The sequence below is a fragment of the Echinops telfairi genome, unplaced genomic scaffold (genome assembly GCF_000313985.2).
Source record: "Echinops telfairi isolate 266 unplaced genomic scaffold, ASM31398v2 ScPeMD7_2;HRSCAF=8, whole genome shotgun sequence".
Classification (NCBI taxonomy): domain Eukaryota; kingdom Metazoa; phylum Chordata; class Mammalia; order Afrosoricida; family Tenrecidae; genus Echinops; species Echinops telfairi.
In genome coordinates this window covers 71,042,683-71,064,959 of record NW_022103898.1, presented here as the reverse complement: position 1 = coordinate 71,064,959, position 22,277 = coordinate 71,042,683, and the positions used below count along the sequence as shown (strand labels likewise).

The 22,277-nt window shown below is 40.4% G+C and overlaps 1 protein-coding gene across 3 annotated transcripts in view; it reads right to left on the bottom strand.

Annotated features, from left to right (window-relative positions):
- Positions 1–22,277, bottom strand: part of TAFA2 (TAFA chemokine like family member 2) — a 558,734-nt gene that overhangs the window by 441,885 nt on the left and 94,572 nt on the right. The window lies entirely within an intron of this gene.

The window sequence follows — 22,277 nt, the reverse complement described above, 5'->3', positions numbered from 1 at the left end:
AGAATCGTGTCTACAGTTCCTCACCCCATCACTCGATCTAATCGTTGAAGTCAGCTCTGGCTGCTACTCCTAATCTCTAATAGCCTCTGACTGTTATTTCACTCATTGTTTGAGTTCATTCATTGTTGGGTATGAATTATGTCCCAAGCAATCTGCTAGGCACCAAATGGGCAAAACAGATGTGATCTCTTACCTCTTGGTGCATGTAACTCAAAGAGGATAGAGACATTAAATAAACATATGAAATCCAGGTACACCATTATGACAAGCAGTAACACTGTACCATGAGAGAGAAGAAAGAGAGGAGTTCATTTAGAATCAGGTTCAAGAAGGCCTTTCCGGGAAATTAAAATAGAAGCCAAGACTTGATCAAGATAAGAGGGAAAGGATGAGGAAAAAGAAGTAGGGACAAGGCCTGGCTGACATGGGCAAAGATCTGAGAACAGGAGCGTGGTACATTTTAGGGAAAAGAAGAATGGGCAGTGGGCAAAGATGAAACGGACTGGTGGCAAGGTGAAGAAAGAAGAACGGGCCAAATCCCGGGTAGAGGTCATGTTAAGTAGTCTTAACAAGGGTTGGCCAGTAAATGGTACTTATTTGATCTGCTTGATCCCATTTTTCAATGACCAGTAGTTCAGATGTTAGTAGGGACCCATAGTGGATAGATTTCAGTGGAGTTTCCAGACAAGGCAGAGGAGGAGGAAAGACCTGGCAATCTATTTCTGGAAGTGAGCCCATGACAATCCTATGGAGTATGACAGAGTATTGACTTATGTTCCCCTGCCATGGAGTCAAGTCCAACCCACAGCGATGCTAAGTAGAGTTTCTGAGACTGTGGAACTTTATAGGAGCAGAGCGCTTCATCTTCCTCCTGCAGAGAAGGTGGTAGGGTCAAAGTGCTCACCTTGTAGGTGAGCAGCCCAATACCAAAGCCCTTCAACACCGGAGCTCCTTATGGGTCTATATAAACTTTTAAAAATGAAAAAATTAAACTCACAGCTATCATGTTGATTCCAACTCATAAGAACCCTACAGAACAGAGTTTAATCGCCCCTGTGGGCTTCTGAGGCTGTAAACCGTTGTAGTAGCAGAAAGTCTTATCTTTCCCTACTGGAGCAGCTGATGGAGCCAAAAAGCTGCAGTTAACAGCCCAAAGCCTAATCCATTACGCCACCATATTGACCAGTATAAGACAAAAAATCCAAACTCACTGCCATTGAGTCAATATTGACTCATAGAGACCCCCTTTGAGTCTTTGGGTTTCTGAGACTGAACTTGTGTGAAAAAGTAGAAAGCTTCATCTTTCACAAGGTGCGAGGCTGATTTCAAACTGAGGATTGCAGCCCAATGCATAACCACTACACTACCAGGGCTCCTTAGTGACCTATAGAGGGCTGAAAAAACAAGTCTCCTAGGGTAGAAGTCTTTGAAAATACTCAATGTCTGCAATATTGGGTTCAATCACACCAAGATTAGAGGACCCAAGACTGGGATACATTTCTTTCTGTTTACTTTTGTCTATACATGCCTAATAAGTTTCACCGTCATCCCTATGGCCGGAGATTTGGACACATGACTCAAGTCTGCCCATTCTGGCCCATTAGATCTCTGCTTCTCACTCAATCACTTAGTGCCCTCAAGTCGATTTGGATTCATAGACACGGGTGTCTATGGAGTAAAGCTGCCCCTGTGGGTTTCCAAGACTGTAAACCTTCACAGGAGTAGAAAGCCTCGTCTTAGAGTTCTCCTTGGCACTGATAAAAGAGATTTAGAGAAATGAACTCGCATCCCTGGGGGTGAAATGGGCTAGGTTTATTTCTCTAAACTCTTTTTTCACTGGAGTTGTTATGCTTAGGCTTCATGGCCTACATTCTCTGCCATATGGGAAAAAAAGTCCTCCCAAAGTAAAATAAACACAAAAGAAGTGGAACCTTGTGAACTATGCCATCACTGAATCCTACGTTCCATGATTCTTTCATCTCTGACCCCTGCTCTGGGATCTACCCATTATTCTTGCAAGCGTTTGGAGCTAATTTCTATTGGATCTCTGTCACTTACAACATAATTGGTCCTGGGCTTATAAAATAACCTATAAAAAGAATCACCTCTGTGGTGAAGAAAGCTGATCTAGCCCAGCTATCAAAAGATACAGCGTCTAGGGTCTTAAAGACTTGAAGGTAAACAAGCTTCTAGCTCAGAAGGTAAACTGACCATCTAGCTCAGAAGCAACAAAGCCCACATGGAAGAAACACACCAGCCAGTGTGATCACAAAGTGTCAAAGGGATCAGTTGTCAGGCATCATCAGAACAAAAAAGCATATCATTATGAATGAGGGGGAGTGCGGAGTGTGGACCCAAAGCCTTTCTGTAGGCAACTGGACATCCCCTTACAGAAGGGTCGCGGGGAGGAGATGAGCCAGTCAGGATGCAGTGTAGCAACGATGAAATATACAACTTTCCTCTAGTTCCTAAATGCTTCCTCCACACACACAACACCCCACTATCATGATCCCAATTCTACCTTACAAATCCGGCTAGACCAGAGTATGTACATCGGTACAGATAGGAACCTGGGAACACAGGGAATCCAGGGCGGATGATCCCTTCAGGACCAGTGGTGAGAGTGGTGATACCAGGAGGGGGGAGTGAGGGTGGGGTGGAAATGGGAAACTGATTACAAGGATCTACATATAACCTCCTCCCTGGGGGATGGACAACAGAAAAGTGGGTGAAGGGAGATGTCAGACCGTGTAAGATATGACAAAATAATAATTTATAAATTATCAAGGGTTCATGAGGGAGGGGCAACAGGGAGGGAGAGGGGGAAATGAGGAGCCGATGCCAGGGGCTTAAGTGGAGAGCAAGTGTTTTGAGAATGATGAGGGCAATGAAGGTACAAATGTGCTTGACACAATGGATGGATGTATGGATTGTGATGAGAGTTGTATGAGCCCCCAATAAAATGATTTTTTTTAAATCACCTCTTTAATGGAATGCTCTGACATCAAAATCCATCAGAGGCTTAAAGACCCTTCACAGTGAAAAATGAACAAAAGCGTGACCTCAGAGTTGGTGAGTAAACTTGGACGTGTTCCTGTGACTTTGAGGCCCACATTCATGTTAGTGAGCGCTGGTCTGGTGGCAGAAGTTAGAGCCTAATTAGACACCCGTAAGATGCCTGTTAAATTATTCTTACACATTAAATGTTTGCTTAATAAATCTAGTAACCATAAGATCACTTGAGTTTACAAAGCAGATGGCATCTTTTAGACAAATTTAGAAGAATTAGGTAACTTTCATAAAATTAATTAATCCAGTGAAAGTCTGGAAAGACACTAAAAGCTCTATCATAGAAAGCAGTCTAGGGCACTTTTCAATTTGACCTCAATGGTAATGATAATCCAAAGAGCAAAAACTGATAAATCCCAGAAACTCTTTGCCTAGTCAACAGTATAATTCTCTAGAGCACCCTCCAAATCAGTAAGATACCTAAAAATGACAAGAAGCACCGACAAGCAAATGGAAAGGGGGGTGGACAATGAATTGTAACAGTCCAGAATCATCATCGGAGCTATACTAAATGTGCATTTAACAGAGGGATGTGATCAATCTTCTCAACTTCTGAGCCCTGGCAATAAATCAAATTTATCTTTCCTTCATCATAGTAGAGCCATACCATTCCAGAAACCTCACAAAACTACCAAACAAGTAGTTTTGAAAATCTTTGACCACGCTAGCATATTGCTACCGACTCACACCTGCAGGTGCTTACCAATATCCAGACTGTGTAAAGCTTATAATTGTTGAGTGACTAGCTATTGCCGGAGAAGTATAGCACAAACTTAACTTCAACCACACACATTGCAAAAGAGTGAAAGCTCAGGGGGGGTAGGATGTTTTAGATAAATAAATTTCACCGAGCATGTACTTGTAACCTCCTAGTGTTTGGTGATGCCTAAGAAATGCACATACATTTGTCCCTCCATGTGCTCTATTATAAATATGGATATGTTCATGGCACCATTAGAGATTAACATGGCAGCATTTATCCAAGGGTAGAGTTCAAAAGGGTTACAAAGAAGGAAGAATGGAAACAGGCAACCAGAAGAAGTGCTTTTACATTATGAGAATTACAATTGTGACATGAAACAAAATGTGTATGGATTGTTGAATGGAAAAATGGTTTGCCCTATCAACCTTCACCAAATTCACAAAAAGAAGTTAAGATAAAATTTTAGATATAAAGGAACATCATATGAGAGGCAGCAATGTACCCACTTCCACCGACTACACACCTGTCGTCGTAGCCCGACAGCAGCACATCAAGATGTGACGTTTCAGCCCTACTTTACAGAGGAGGAGACCGCAGTGCACAGTGAGGGAGTGAGTACTTTACCCACCATGTTCAAGTATAAGAGATGGATCTGGAATTCCAACCCAGTCTGATTCCACTCTGTGTAAACTTGATGATATTTTATGCAATAAATGCTTACAAAAGGGGAATAAAATGTGGGTATAAATTGCCTTTTACAATAGAAAATATGGCACCTATTTTCTGAAGGTCTCAGAGATAATTATCAATGCGAGTTTTCTGATTTATTTGTTTTGCATTTCACTTTTATCCCTTGAGGTCCAGCTCTTGAATGTCATGACACTTGTTGATGTTGTGTCTTGTGTCTGCTCCTAAAACTGTTTCTTCCTATAGTCGTTTTACACACACACTTGCACATTCAAGTCTGCTCCCCCAATCTGCTCTGGCTAGAGATAATAGATAACCACATTGTGTGAGAGCTATATATTTTCTTGCTGTTCTTTGTGCTGTTAAGTGCCACCCAATTCATTTTGACTTAGAGTGCCCCTACATACAACAGAATATAGCACTGCCCGGTCCTGTGCCATCCTCACAATTGTTATGTTGGCACCCGGCCTTGCAGCCACTGCATCAATCCGCATTGTTGAGGGTCTTCATCTTTTGTGCTGAGCCTCTACCTTCCCAAGCATGGGGTTCTTCTCCAGGACCCTTCTCTTTCAGGGTCATTAACATTCTGGAAGTCAACCTGGTGTCTATAGAGATGTCCTTCCCCTGCCCCAGATTTATTTACGTACTTATAACAAGAATCATATCCTGAAATGTCTGAAAGTGGGATTAGTGATAGAAAGCCCCCCCCCCAAGTACATGGAAAGTTGCTATAATTTTATTTTTATTGAGCTTCATCTAGCATGTCTAACAAATCACCTGGAATTTCTAAATAGACCCCAGCAAAGACTGTGGAATCGATTGTGCTTTTAATCTCTTACCTGCCTGTTAGCATCATTTTAAAGTATGATTTCTATATCTTCACATCATAGCTTCATTTTATTCCTTCCACCTTCTCTAGTCTTCAGAGAAAGACAGTATGCGCCCACTTCTAACGATGAAGGCAACCATTTATTGTGTACTTCCTAAATGCCAAGCACTGTACTGAGCACTCTATATGCAGTAACTCATTAATTCTCACAACTGCTCTATAGGGAAAGCAGATTTGCCATATGCAGCCCCATATGTTGTGCTCATCAAACTCCAGGGATGCCAGCCATGTACACTACCCTGTGAATGGCACCTGGGAAGGGGTGGTGCCCACGCTATGCAGTAGCCTAGCAGTAAGTATTGTTTTAGTCCAAATATCAAAGACACGATAGAGATTGAAGCTGAGAAAATGATGCCTGTAATACAGATCCATTAATCACTGTGATGCGCTGCACCTGGTCATCTCTGTAATGTGGAATCGTGCCATGCGATGCTCAAGTCCTCCCACTGCAGAAACGGCATGGACCAAGAGCAGATTGTCCACAACTGTGAGCCCAAACCTGCTCTCCAAGAATGTTCCAGCACCCATGGGAGTGCTAAGGACCTGTGAGATCCTGGAAACACAAGCATCCATTGATGGCATCCGTGGGCCTAACAGCCCAAGGCACCGAATCCCCTGGAGTCAATGCACACTTAACTAATGGATTGGACTCTCACCATGCCATGGTGGACACCAAATTACCAGACCATCTCCTAAATTAACCTCAAGGTTCAAAGAATTGACACATTTTAGCATAATCTGGAACTTAGTTAAGAAAAATATTGAGGACATTTAATGCGTGTCCCTGGACATGCACACGCATTATGCAATGGTGGGTAGTAAACTCTTCTCCTGACAGTTAGTTCTCCTGCAGTGCATATCCTGAGGGGCAGAGCACTGCAGCAAGCAAACAGGTGCTATGGCGCGCTGCAGCAGCCCTCACATGCACCTTCCCTCAGAGGGCATGCAGCAAGGCGCCTTCGTTCCGCCACAACCTAGAGCAGTGCTTCGCAACCTGTGGGTCTCCACCCCTTTGGGTGTCAAATGACCCTTTCACAGGGGTCGCCCGATTCATAACCCTAACAAAATGACAGTTATGAAGTAGCAACGAAAATAATTTTGTGGTTGGGGTCACCACAGCATGAGAACTGTATTAAAGGGTCGCAGCATTAGGAAGGGTGAGAACCCCTGGCCTAGGGTGAATGGAATCAGTACAGATTCTCTTTCAGAGTCATTCACTTAAGCAATTTCCACCAAATACTCTTTGAGTAGCTCCTCTGGGTCTAGGACTAGGTTTAGCATTAAGCAACAGTATATTGAAATTAGTAAAGAGCTCATAGTCAATGGAAGAAGAAAATGACAAAGCTAGATAAAATTTAAAACACACAGCAATGCTATCAAAATAAGAGTAAAATACTAAGAGAACAGCCCTTTCTGTGCATGGGAGAAGAGGCTGGAGAAGGCTTCACTGAGGGAAAAATAAAAGCAATATTACATCGGGGTCTGGAAGGATAAGTAAGTGTTTGTCTGATTGAGAAACTGAGCGGGAGCAGGTGGGAGCAGACTGAAAGGAAGGGTTCGTCACTAGGATTATGTGCATCAGGCTGTTTCTATGGAATAACGGTGCCTAGCTTTCCACAGAGGAATCAGACTTCAGTTTCCTTCTGACACACCTGATACTAATACTTTGCCATCCCTCGATCATATTTGCTTTAAGTTCAAAGTCAGTAATCATGGGAGATTTTCTAGGCTGTTATTTCTGTGGAGGGGTCTGGAAACTATTGTTCCTTTTCAAATATTTTTCGGGTACCACTGGGCGGGGGCGGGGGGGAGGGGATCAGCCACAGTATCATGACTTTTCAATAGTTCATGTTGTGAAGACATGCGATATTTTTCTTCAAAACGTGTAACTTAAAGGTCACCATTAAATGATACGTCGACATTTATTAAGATCAAGTTAATATTCTCTGGCTCCTATATTACCCTCCCCATAGTGTATTTAAATTTGCGGGTGGCTGGTGCCCTGTGCTCCACATTGTTGATCGCAGCAACACAGGAAGCCTTACAGACACCTACATTGTGGCTGAGATTTGATCTCTGGGCTCTTTTCCCTGTTAAAGGTCTTCATGAGCTGAGCTACCTGTTAAACCGCAGTGTCCGAGCACTCCTCGATGACCATGGCTGAGCAGACCTGCAGAGACACCGCCAGGATATGAGGAAGTGCTGCACTGTCAATAGGCTGACTGTTCTGTGTAAGGCACTGTACATACCAGCACTCTATAGCATGTGGGGAAGTCCAGAGCTACGGCCATGGACCCACATTGTTCTGACCCATTTGATCCTTTGGGCAACAAGACGAAACACCACCTGGTCCAGTGCCATCCACACAATCGAATCTTAGAAACTGTTATCTTTTTTTAAATATCAAAATGTGCAGCTACTGTTTCTTGGCATATCCGCTTCGATTTGCACACTACACTGAGACTGCAGTTTGGGCATTTTTGAAGGAGTCAAATAGTGTTCCTTTATGATGCGCATTGAGTTTGGTGAACAAAGAGTCAGAAAGGGCAAGATCGGGGCTGACGGGTGGGTGAGGTAAGGTTTCCCAATGAAATTCTCATAGGACAGCCTTTCCTACCTAGGAGTGAGCAGGTGCACTCCTGGGATAGAAACGGATTCGTTGGTGCAATTTTCCTGACAGTTTTCTCAGCAATGTAGTTTTCAGTTTTCATGGTTGTCCTGTGTTCTTTAAGGAAACTTGTCAAGATAACCTCTTCCAAATCCCAAAAGAGCAGTCACCAGGACCTCCTGAGTGACCTCTCTGCTCTGAATTTAACTGGCCAAGTAGAACTCCTTGAAAGCCACTAGCTTCATTGAACTTTTTAGTGTGTGTGTGTGTTGGGAGGGGGGGAGAAGTGAGGGGAGGGATCAGCACCTAGCAAGGCTAAGCCCACTGTATTACTGAGAGAATTTGTCTGCAGCTATCCACTAATAACAGGGACAAATTTGTTTAAACATGTTTTGTTTTGTTTGGAATAAATATGTGCATGTGTAAACTAGATTTCTAGTCACAATACTATTGGACTTACCCTTGTGTGTGTGTGACTGTGTGGGTGTGGGTATAATTGCATATCTCGCATATATATAACTATGAGGGGGTACCCAAAAGAAAATGGGTTTTTTTTCCAAAGCTATGTATTTAAAATTTTTTATAAAGCAACCTTATCACCTTCAAAGTACTCTCTGTTACAACTTGATGCATTTGTGAAATATGCCATTCCATTCTTAGAAACATTTTTCAAACTGAGCTGTTTGGATGGCTGACAGCACCACCCTCATTTTTGTCTTCACTTCTACATCACCAAATCATTGTCCTTTCATGTCCCCCTTCATTCACAGAAACAAAAAGATATCACATAGAGCGAGGTAAGGTGAGTCAAGTGCATGGGGCAAGAGAGCCATGCTGTTTTTTGCCAAAAACTGGTGCACTGAGATGGCTGTGTGAGCAAGTGCTTTGTTGTGGTGGCAAAACCAGTCTTCCATCTGCCCCAAATCTGGCCTTTTTTGTCACACATTGTTATGTAATCTTTTCAGAACCTCTAACTAGAAAGCTTGATTAACAGTCTGACCTGGTAGAACAAACCCCAGTCAACATTTTTGTCCATTTGAGAAGTTGACAGACATCCAGAACAAGGTTTGTCATCAATGGACAGGTTACCCTTTTTGAAACAAGAAAACCACTCGTACACTTGATTTTTTCCCATAGAGCTGTCCTTGTAAGCTGTGTTCAACGTCACAACAATGTCTAAGGCATTTTTCCCAAGCAGGAAACAAAATTTCACAGCCACCCACTGTTCTCTTAAATCCAGGTTCAAGTGAAACTGCGTTTATGAAAAAAATTCACTGTGACCAGAGAACCTTCCCAGGTGACACCACTGGGTGCACCTTCCCAGGTGACACTCACGCAGAGTGAGTTACTCAATGCTTGCATAGTGGAAAAAATTCATACTATGAATTCTAGTTTTTGCAGGGAGGTTACCCCTCATATATAACCTGTTCTGTACTATAAGGAGCCCGAGTGGTTAGAAGACTACATCTTGGGCTGCCAACCAAAAGTTTTCCAGTTTGAATCCACCCAATGACTCCATGAGAGAAAGACTTCACAATGCACTCACATAAAGTTTATAGTCTAGAAAGTCTTATGTAGCTTTTTTATTGTCACATAGAAGCATTATGAGTTTAAATTGACTTTTAAAAACAAAACAATTCTTTTTCATATGATTGAACTATTGAATTATGTGATTTGTGAATTACATGGCAATAAAATTTTTTGAAAAATAAGAAAACAATAATATATGTACATCTATGGTGCATAGAATACAATAACGTATCCTAGATTCACCTTCATTAAAGTAATGTGTGTGTGTGTGTGTCTGTGTGTGTCTGTGTGTCTGTGTATGATAAGGTAGAGGAAAGTAAACTAACAATTCAGAGTACCCAATCCTATAGATACCATAGGAACCCTAGTGTGTCGTGGGTTAAGCAGTGGACTGTGAACTAAAAGTTCAACAGTTTGAACCCACCAGCCACTCCACAGGCAGAAAGATGAGGCAGACTACTTCTGTAGAGATTTACAACCATGGAAATCCCGGGGGAACTGTTCTACTGCGTCCTATTAAAAAACTCTAAAACTCACTGCCATTGAGTCAATGCTGACTCACAGTGACCTTCCTGTAGGTTTCCAAAACTGTAATTTTGTATGAGAGTAGAATATAGTCTTCCTCCCATAGAGCTGCAGGTGGTTTTGACCTGCAGACCAGGCAGATCGCAGCCCATTGCCTAACCACTGTACCACCAGTACTGTGTCCTATGCAGTAGCTTAGTCAGAATCAACTCACTGGCAGTGGGTGTGGCTACCATGTTTATTTCTCATTAAAGATGACTCCGATTCTGTCCTGAATGGCAGTTGCTTCATTTTTTCCATCTGTCTGGTCAATAGTCTAGTCCACTCCCTCCAACAATGACAGAAAGTACCCAGTGCCTTTGCCGCCCTATACCCTGCATGGTGCTAGTCTTGCTGTCTCCCGCCACTGCCCAACCTTATGCTCAGGCAGCCTCTAGCCCTGTCGACAATAGATGTGTGAACTCAATTACCCAACTTCCACTTGTCCGCCCAGAGTTCACACTCAGAAAAGTTGAAGGAAAACATCTCTCAGCACTGCCGTCTCACACTGGCCACAGTTGAAGCCGGCAGCCCCACACCTGAGGAAACATTGTCCGAAATCCTGCTTGCTGTTCATTCCAAAATGTTCATCACAAAGAACTGCTGCTGGCATTCACCTTGCTGACAGAGTCGCCTTCTTGGAAACTGTAATCTTTGCCTCAAGTCTAGCTGGAAACGTTCATTTCTGGTCTTATTCTAGGGTCAAAGTCACATACTTACTCCATTAGAACCTAGTAGCAATGGTCCATGATTGTCTAGTCCACTAGACACAGTATATCTTCACATTAGAGGAGCAACTAGAGTTGTGCAGAAGGGCTGTTACAGATTCCATGCCTCCTTCTAAACGCCGGGGAGGTGGTGGGACAGGATGATATGGACTGATAGGAAATGATGCAAATGACAAATGAGCAATGAGTAATTATTCAGGCACTGCTCAAACCTGAGACAAAAGCAAGAAAACTGAGCGTTAGGGATGAAACTGCATCCTTCTCGAACCCTATTGTGCCTGTGTACCGCAGTACATATTAATGTAACACCAAGCCCTATTTTTAGACCTCTGCAATTCCACGGGCATAAATCATTCCTGTGCCACAAGTCACCTTTGAGTTAGCAATGCCAACTTTAACATTTTGCAGGATCCTACAACAATGTAATGGAAAGCAAGTGATATTTAAAATGAATAGTGATAACTTAAATAGAATAAAATTAGCCTAAAAATAGATTGTTTGAAAGAATGTATTAGGTAATAATTAAAAGTATGCGTGACAAATGTGCCACTTAGCTAATCCTATCTTCACAATAGCTTTCACCGATGAATTTGGGATGCTGTTCTTTTGCAAAAGATTCTAATGAAACAGTCTTGTTTCCTTTTTGCATAATACTGATTAATCCTCAGTGACTTTAGCCATGAGGGTTCTCTGAAATTGAAACGCTGATTAAATATGGAAAAGTACAGCACAAGTAAAGGCGCAGGTAGCTCACTTGTTTTTCATAACAGCCCTTGTCCATACACGGTCGTGTGATTATCATAACACACTCATTTGCACAAGATAAGCAATGACTCAGAGGCAACAGAAGAGAAATGCCAAACCCAAGAAGTAAAACCATAATTGTTCCTTAACATTAAGCTGGCAAAAATTAATATTTCCCTGCCACATGCATTATAGACAGCAATGATTATTGATAATATATCTGACCCAATTTGACTAAGCCTTGGTTTTCTGATGCATTTCTGACAGGGATGATCATTTCATTTTTAATTTTTTCCAGCATACATTTACAATGATAACCAAAGGGGCATGTTTTTGCTCCACTATATGATATTATCTATACAATCGTGAGCCATTAAAAATGTATTACATTAAATACAAAGGTGAGTTTTGCATTCATCTAAATAATACATGCTATCTCTAAAAATGGCAAAATGTATATAGCAGAGATAAATTATATGAATTGACTTACCAAAATTCCAAATCTGTCCTACAGTTAGAATATATTTTTGGCTGATAATGCATCCCAGACACGTAGTTCAAACTATTTCATGAACTCTCTACCTTTATACAGTAATTTTCCACTAAGTGCTCTGATAAGGCATCATCTAATGTCAGCATTAAGAGGGATGTGTAATACCAATCAATAGACAAATAAAACAAAACCACCAGAAGTCAAAAGGGGATGATGCAGAGAGCAGTGCTTTCTGATGAGACCTTCAGAGGGCAACTTCAAAAGGAATCGGCCAGAGGCTGCTGACAGTAATGGATCACATACATACAAGGCTTACGAAGTTGCTAATACAGCTCCTATTAAATGAAAAGCAGGTGCAATCTTAGTTCCAGCTAAATGTGTTTCAGTTCTCCGGGGGAAATGCTATGATAAAAAAGAATAGCATAAAGATAGGATAAACCTTTAATGAAAATACTAAGTAGAATCCAAAGTTCAGACATCATCCAAAAGGCTTTGTGATGTGGGGTTGGTGGGGGGGCTGGGAAGATGGAGAGGGGGTCAAAAGAAAGGGGATGCTTGAAAGTTCTTGACTGGGGTTTCAATGCTGCCAAACCTGAAGTCTGCCCTCAGATCTGAAGGGGTTGGCAAATTAAAAGAACGTGGAAGAGGATCACTAAAGATGACATCCTGGCCCGCTTGGAGAACTCAGAGAGTAATAGTAAACTTTTCTCTAGTATATTCTCCTTTAATTTACATGAAAAGAGACACTGTTTCTCCAACACTCACCCCTAACGTCCCACTGTGAAGACAGCTGCCTTATTTGCCTTTCAGCAAATTAAAAGTTAAAATAGCTTCACTGTCAGGAGCAGCAGCAGCAATTGAGAGACTTGTAAAAGAGCTTCATTTTACTGCAGTAGAGTGTTCTACTTCCAAGTGATCGTGCTACCTTCTGACTCCAGCAAAAAGTCTCTCAAGCAATAATACCCTTCCTTTCCTAACTCACAATCACCTCTCTGCTGCTCCCATTGTTGGCAAAGGTCAAGACCAAACCCCCGCTGAGAAAAGGTCTGCATTCGCAATGCTTTTCATGCCCTGGATTTTCCTGTCGTATTCTCCTCTGTGTCTCAAGTAATAAAATTATTAAGCATTAAAAGCAAAATTAAAATGTAGGTCACTCTTCAGTTTGAGTAAAGATGTAAGATATCATATTTTGTACAAGAGATTGAATTAATAAAACTGTGAGACAAAGAAAGACACCACTTCTTCAAAATGTCAAAAAGAGTGAAAAAAAGAAACATCAAATAAATTTTGCTCAAGTCTGAAATGTGGCTTGCTAACTATTTTTCTAAATAAACCAAATTCTGTATCAAAAATAAGGTAGTGAATTCGGAAGGATGTTTGAAGGCATGTTATCTTCATTTTAGTCTTGTTTGTGTTTTATACTAACCATCACATTTTCCTTATATAGTTCCTAGGTCACTGATTTATGAAAATGAGCTAAGTTTATTTCCTGAAATAAGACTTACACTCATAAGGTTAATTGGGAGGTCTGGGAGGAGACCAGTAGAGTTATTCCATTGGGATGAGATTACTGAACTTACTTGCCATTTTTCCATTTATATTTTCCTCAAAGTAAACCTATAACGTTCCATAACATAACATAACATAATATAACATAACACCCTCTATCCACAATCCTCGCTTAACCTTGAAGAGTTTATTGTTTCATTTACTTGGAATCTTCTGGTTGATTCAAGTAGGCATGCTACTACATAGTCTGCAGACTACACTGATAGTATTACTAATATTATCATTAGCAGCTGTCAGAAGCCTATCAAATGATTTTTTCCTGTTTTACTTAAGAAGCTATAAAAATACTGTCTAAAATTTTAGTTCTTTCACTCACTGTCTTTTCATGCTTGTTGGTTTGGGGGGGGGTTTGGGGGGGTGCATACATGATTCTTTGGTGAAAGCATCTATCATTTATTCATGATTTCTCGTGTGTAACCAAAACAAATTGTATAGCAAGTGTGACAATGATAACGTCCCAATCATCGAATATCCTTTACTAAAGCAACAAAGACAATGTTTCAGATGACAAATCAGACCGCTAACAATCTCCAATGGTGAAACCCACCAAACCAAACTCACTGCCGTCATGAGTTGATTGTGACTCATAGGACAGGGTAGAACTTCCTTCACAGGGTTTCCAATGCTGTAATTAATCTTTATTGAAGCAGGCTACCACATCTTTCTCCCTTGGGGCAACTTATGGATTCGAACCACCAACCTTTCAGTCAAGTGCTTAACCACTGTCCCACCAGGGTTCCCAATTGGTAAAGCTTTCATAATAAAAATTTTTTTTTACATTATGTGATGGGATTTAATAAATGAGTACCTAACATTAATGTGAAGTTGGTACTCTTACTTAACATTTCACAGAAAGACAACATGAATTACTCAGTTTAGAAAACTGCTAAAATTATATCCATCCATTGTGTCAAGCACATTTGTACATTTGTTGCCATCATCATTCTCAAAACATTTGCTTTCTACTTGAGACCTTGTATCAGCTCATTTTTCCCCTCCCTCCCCGCTCCCCACTCCCTCATGAACCCTTGATAATTTATAAATTATTACTACTTTGCCCAAAAAAACTGCTAAATTGTAGAGTCAGTCTTAACTGCTACTTAATATTACCAGGGATGTTTACATAAATTGTATTTGGAAAAGTTGCTTGTCTTAGAATTGTTCATAATACTAAAGCTTCCCAAGATCCCACCTGCACTGGAGCTTAAATTCTAAAGCACTTGTTTTATGGAAGGAAGGCTGCAGCCTACGGGGGAGCCCTAACTTCATTTTGAGTCTCAATATATATTCAGACACCATTTGGGTTCTTAATGTCACTTCTCCAGTGCTTGCCGACTAATAAACCAGCAATGTGACTATTCTTAGACAAGTTGGGGCAAGCCTCCAAACAAAACAAAACTCACTGTCATCTAATGGATTCCAATGCAGAGCAAACCTAGGATAGGGTAAAACTGCCTCTGTGAGTTTCCAAGGCTGTCACTCTTTATAAGAATTGAAAGCTATGTCTTTCTCCCACTAGGCAGCTGGTGGTTTGGGACCGCTGACCTTCAGCTAGCAGCCCAACATGGCACCACTACACGACCAGAACTTCTCTGGTTCAGCCAGCCAGGGTCAGTTTGCTCTCAAGGAGACTGTGGTTGAAAGTAGATTAACTAGTGTGCACAAAGATGCTCTTTTCAAAGGACCAGAGAAGTTCCCTGGGCAGTTACTGAAAATAGCCAATCAGAAGCATGTTATTTATTTTACGTTAAAGGTAGTGTGTCGTGGCATTGTGTTGTAACCATTTTGTGGCTTTGACTCGGGATCACATGACCACAAGTCATATCCTGACCACCACAGAGCCAGGGAATCAAAACCCCAGAACAAATCTGTAACCCTTTTTAACCCAGTCTTTCCATACAGCAATCAGGATGCTTCCCTTACTTCCATAGTCACACCTGAGACAGTGATAAGTTGACTTGCCATCAATCATGACCTTATCGGGGTTCCTTTACCCTCTATCATAAAACTCAACTCAAACTCACTGCTATTGAGTTAATGCGGACTCATAGAGACCCTATTGGACAGGGTAGAACTGTCCCTGTGGGCTTTCTAGACGGTAACTCTTTAGGAGAGTAGAAAGTCTCTATCATATCTAATGAAAACCATGCCTATGAATCAACAGATTCCACCAGCTCTCTACTGGGTACAAGTTAACATTTCCCAAATCAGGGCTAATTGCCTTTGCTTTGTTTAAGGCTTACTTACTCTATCACACACCAAGAACCTTTTTGTTATTAATAAACAATCATAATTCTTACATATGAAACACTATTACTCAAGAGTCTCATGGAATTAAAATCTAATCAAATTATGGATTCAGAATGTTTGTAATAAATACAGTGCGATTTAGGTCATTGAACCAAGGTTGATTTCTGAAACTAATATGACATCTTTTAAACATTTTCGCTTGAATAATACCTTCTCTATAGTTTGGTAATTTTCCATTTTTATTTAAACCCTTAGTCTAGAAAAGAGATTAGTAAATTTATCCTCACTGGAACATCATGAAACAGAACTACCACGAGTCATCTTCTCATTTACACCAGGCTTGTGTGTGCCTCCCTCCCCAGACCCCAATTCCCCATGTGTCCATATCAGATCATCTTCATGCAGGAAGCCAGTAGTTCATCTGTGCCGATTTCTTCCTATTTATGGCAGCATCTTACAAGACCTATGATGAGATTTTTTAAAGTTCATAAGTCTCAAGCCTTAGCTCCAACTATGCTCAGTCTTTTTCAGTCATTTGCTGAGGCCATTGTATCTAAACTGAGTTATATGGAATCTAAAACAGGAGCCCTGGTAGGATAAAGGTTACACACTGGGCTGCTAACCACAAGGTCAGCAGTTCAAAATCACCAGTCATTCTGAGGGAGAAAGATGAGGCTGTCTATTCCTGTACAGAATTACAGTCTCAGAAACCCACAAGAGCAGTTCTACTGTGTCCTATAAAGTTGTTATGAGTCAGAATCAACTCAATGGCAATGAGTTTGGTTTGAGTTTATAGATGTCAAGTTCAAATCACAAACTATCTATTCAGATATGTGAGAATAACTTTTTGTATTTTTATGTTTCTAAACATGTGTAACAGAAACATCACCTCAGTAAACTTAAGGATTCATCTCCTCCCTACCCTCATCCTTTCTGTAGGCCTGCTTTTCCAAGATTGTGTTTGATTTTCATGAAATGGAGGAAGTTTATATTGTATGGAGGCACAAGGAAGATATCTGAGCCGCAGCACTGTTAGTCTGAAATTGTATCCACTCAAAAATCAAGCTTCCACTCTGGTCCATGATGAATGAGGATATTACTTCAGAGTACTCCTTTATGAATATCGAAAATAACCTAATCGAACCCCTCTAGCTCTGTACATTCTGCTGTGGGCTGGCCTCACAAATAAGGGAGAGTCAAAAGAATAAGAGAAAACAGTGTAACAGAAATAGTAGAACCAATAGTTAATCTAGGAAAACAACATTCCATCACATCTTGAAATAATATCAGTAGGTCTTTTGTCTGGTACTAATACAAGTGAAAATAACTGATCAGTCTTTCACACAATGTTGAGAAGATATTTAGAACTCTGATCTCAATGTGTGCAGTACAACTTACCCAAATCTCACTGTGAAGGGCTGTGAGGAGGATCTCAAAAGAAATCGGTAGTCATCTTTTGCAGCAGCTACCACAAAGTTACAAGAGACTCGTGTGATTACAATTGGAAAAAAACACACCTCAGTCGCTTTAGACCTTGTGGGCACAATTGGAAGAGAGGCCCCTCAGGCATGAAGACCCTGGGCACAGAGAAACAGCATGATTCCAAATCTGAGCTCACAGTCCATTGTCACAATGACAGATGCTTCTGATCCCCAGGATTAGTTTGCAGTTAAATTGTTCCCAGGGTGCTCAATACCACACAGCATTCTCTCGATTCAGGAGTGAGTACCAGCAGGGATGCAATTATTTAGTCAACAGTGGTTATTTCTCCTGAGTAATGAAAGGGGAGCTCTTTGTCATTAGCTAAAGTGATAGAGATTTGAGGATAATAGCATTTGCAAATTTTATATCATAAAAATGTTCCCCTGATGTGGGTCCATTCCTACCAACATAGAGAGCTGCAGACTGTGTGTCTCACTTCTAGATACCAGTACCTAGAACCAGGCCTAGAAAACAGCAGGGACTCGTGTAGAGATAACTCATGGGAACAAGTCTCAGTCAGAGCAAAGGATATGAAGAACTGGGCTGGCCAAGGCTTCATTCCATTGTGCATAAGGTAGCTATGGGTAGGAACCAACTCAATGGCAATAAACAACAACAACAACAACAACAACGAGGTTTTGTTAGAGAGTTGTATTTCCAAATTCAAAAGACTTTCAGAGTTCTTATAAGCAAAAAAAATATATACACACTACTTGTTTTTAGATTAGTTGTGTTTGTTTTGGATCTTATATATGTAACATTGAGTTTATAATAATTCAAAATAAATGTAGCTTTCATATTTTAGGATGCTTCTAAGTTGTTGTAAATCTAACAAACTTTGTCTTTTTTTTTTGTCCTATGTGGTGACTTGTGTTTTGCTGTGATGCTAGAAGCTGTATCACTGGTATTTCAAATGCCAGCAGGGTCACCCAAAGTGACCAGGTTTCAGTAGAGCTTCTAGAATAAGAACAAACAGTGAAGAAGGACTTGGCTCCCCACTTCAGAGACAGAAGTCAATGAAAATGCTGTACATAGCTTTGAAACATTTCCAAATACTAAAGGCTTAAACAAAGGAAGGTGGTTGGAGAGACTGCTGGCAGATGGGCCCCTCAGGGCCGAGGGTGCTCGAAACGTGACGGAAGAGGAGACGCTTTCTTGGAGGGGAGTTGATCATGATGCCATGAGCAGGGTAAAGCCAGTGGGAATGGAGGGTTTGTGATCTTCACTGGTTGATGGGGTACAACTCAAGGTAAAGAGAAACGGCTGTAAAAATCATCGAATGATTGGAACTTTTAATGTGTGAAATATAAATTTGGGAGAATTGGAAGTGGTCAAAAATGAAGTGGAAGGAATGAAGATCTATATCCTAGGCATTCGTGAACTGAAATGGACTGGCATCCGCCATGTTGAATCATACAATTATATAAGTTACTAGGCCAAGAACGACACAATCAAGAGGAATGGCGCGGCAGTCATGGTCAGAGAGGATCTTGTTAAGGCCATACCGAAGTGCAACACTGCTCATGATCAGAGTGTAGCTACCCGTCTTCAAAGAAATCTAGTCAACAAAGCCATTGTTCAAATGTATGCACCAACCACAAAACCAGTGATAAAGAAACTGAAGAATTCTACCAATGAGATCAGTCTGAAGATGGTCAAATATGCACCAAGATGCGCTGATGCTTATTGGTTATTGGAATGTAAAAGTCAGAAACAGAGAGAAAGAAACAGAAGTTAGAAAATGATCGAAAAGAAGCTGGACACTGCATGATAGAATTTCACCAAACCAAAGGCATGTTCATAGCAAATACCTTTTTTCAACAACGCAAAAGGCGACTTGTCCACATGGACCTCCCCAGATGGAATACACAGAGATCAAATAGGTTACATCTGCGGAAAGATATGCTAGAGAAGCTCAATATCAGCAAATAAAACCAAGCCAGGGGCTGACTATAGAACAGATAATCAATGGCCTCACATGTAAGTTCAGGATAAATCTGAAGAAAGTTAAACCAAATCCGTAAGAGTCAAATTACAGCCTTGAGTCTATCCCTCCTGGATTTCAACAACCTCTTAATAATAGACTTGACCCTTTGAACACTAATGACAGAAGACCTGATAAGCTGTGGGAAGACGTCAAGGCCATCATTCATGAAGGAAACAAAAGGTCATTAAAAAGACAGCAAAGCAAAGAAGAGACTCTGAAACTTGCTCTTAATTGTGGAGTAGCTAAAGCAAATGGAAGAAAGAATGAAGTCAAGAAGCTAAATGGAAAATTGCAAAGGGCAGCTTGAGAAGACAGTGCCAAATATTATACCAAAATGTGTAAGGACTTAGAATTAGAACACCACAAGGCAAGAACACACTCAGCATATCTGAAACTCGAAGAAGTCAAGAAAAAAATCAAGCCCTGAATTGAAATATTGAAAGAGTCTATAGGCAAAATATTGAATGATGCAGGAAGCATCAAAAGAAGATGGAAAGAATACACAGAGTTTCTGTACTTCCCAAGAAAACTAACCAACAAGCAACCATTTCAGGAGGTAGCATCTGAGCAAGAATCCATGGTGCTGAAGGAAGAAATTCAAACTGCACTGAATGCATTAGCCAAAAACAAGGTTCCAGGGATTGATGGAATGCCCAATGAAATGTTTCAGGAAGCTGAAGAAGCACTGGAAGCTCTCAATCGTCTATACCAGGAAATTTGGAAGACAGCTACTTGGTCAACTGACTGGAAGAGATACGTATTTTTAACCATTCAAAAAAAAAGATGATTCATCAAAATGATCAAACAATAGACCAATGTTGATATCACATGCAAGTAAACGTTTGCTGAAGATCATCCAACAACAGTTGTAACAGTACATTGACAGGGCACTGCCAGAGGTTCAGGGCAGATTCAGAAGAGGACATGGAACAAGGAATACCATTGCAGATGACAAATGGATCTTGGTTCAAAACAGAGACTATCAGAAATAAGCTTACTTGTGTTTCATTGATTATGCAAAGGCATTCAACTGGGTACACCATAATAAACTGTGGTTAACCCGGAGAAGAAAGGGAATTCCAAAACACTTCATGGGGCTCATGAGGAACTTATACATGGAGGCAGTTGTGTGGACAGAACAAAAGAATGCTGTATGGTTTAAAATAAGGAAAGGTGTGTCAGGGTTGCATCCTCTCACCATACTTGTTCAATATATATGCTAGCACATCATCAGAAAAGCTGGATGATGTGAAGAAGAGTGTGGAATAAGAATTGGAGGAAGGCTTAACAGCCTGCGGTATGCAGATGACACAATCGTGCGCTGAGAATGAGGAGGAATTAAAGCACTTGCTCATGAACATCAAGGATTGTAGCCTTCAGAATGGATTACAATTCAATGTAAGGAAAACCATAATCCTCAAAACTGAACCAATAGGGAATATCATGATAAATGGAGAAAAGGCTGAAGTTGTCAAGGATTTTGTCTTCCTTGGTTCCACAATCAATGCTCATGAAAGCAGTAGTCAAGAGATCAAAAGACATATTGCTTTAGGTAAATCTGCTGCATAAGACCTTTATGGAGTATTGAAGAGCAAGGCTGTTATTTTGAGGACTACGGTGTGCCTGACCCAAGCCATGGTATTCTTCATTGCATCAGATGGGTGTGAAAGTGGACCATTGAATAATAAATAGATCATAGAAGAATAGATGCATTTGAATTGTGGTGCTCGAGAATATTGAAAGTACCATGGATTGCTAAAAGGACAAACAGATCTATATTATAAGGCCAGAGTTCTCTTTAGAGGCAAAATGACAAGACTTCATCGGACATACTTCAGACATAGAGTCAGGAGAGAGAAGTCCCTGGAGAAGGACATCATGTTGGTAAAGTGGAGGGGTAGCAGCAAAGAGAAAGGCCATCAACAGATGGACTGATGCAGTGGCCGCATCAATGGCCTCAGGTATAGAAACTCTTATGAAAATGGTCCAGGAGAATGCCGTGTTTCTCTCTGCTGTACATAGGGTTATTATGGGTCAGAATCGACTTGATGGCACCTAACAATTACAATACAAATTTTGGGGAAATGTATTTCAGGAAGTAAGATATATAAATCTGAAATTGCAAATACTGACTCGGGGTATTCAACCCAAGACCCCATAAATATATTGAGACTGATTACTTAAATATTTAGCATTTCAAATTATTTAAATATTTGGTCTTTATGAGTTATTAAGTGCTTCTATATAAAAACAATTGTATCTGATACTACCATTTTCCTTTAGAAAAATTTTAATTAAAATGAGCACCAAGAAAATATAAGTGATTATAATAATGCTTTTTTATGCTGTAGTCACAGATAACCTGATAAGAAACTAAAGAAATTCTTTTTATAATATATCATCTAAAAAAATGTACTGTCAAGTAATACAAAAGAAACAAAACATACCTTGTCAGTTCAACTCTTAAGATATGATTAAATACTGAGTTTCCTCAATATTCATGTATTCTGAAAGGTATATAAGTATTTTTCTTTCTTTACCTCAGATGCACAGAATTTGATGAATTACAATCTTTGCTTTATGGCATACTCTCATCATTGAAGTTTATATGACTTTAATTAATTTATTTATTAGCCATTTTTCTCATAGAATAAGGATCTATGGATTTCCCCATCCAAAGCAAGCACTAAGATTCTGATCACAACCCCATCCAAGTACATAGTCACCACAAATGGCATCCCTGAGCTGGCAATGACCATAATGAATCTATGTTCATCATTCTCTTGTTTTTTCTGCATTATATAGAACTATTCCCTTACATGTATTAATTTAAAGAATATTTATTTGCTTTTAACTTTATAAAACTGTCATCATATTTTATATAATTTTTAATGAGTGTTTTAATGGTGGTGTACTTCATTCATCTGACTACTGTGTAATATTTTATTGTAAATATACCACAATTCATCTACTC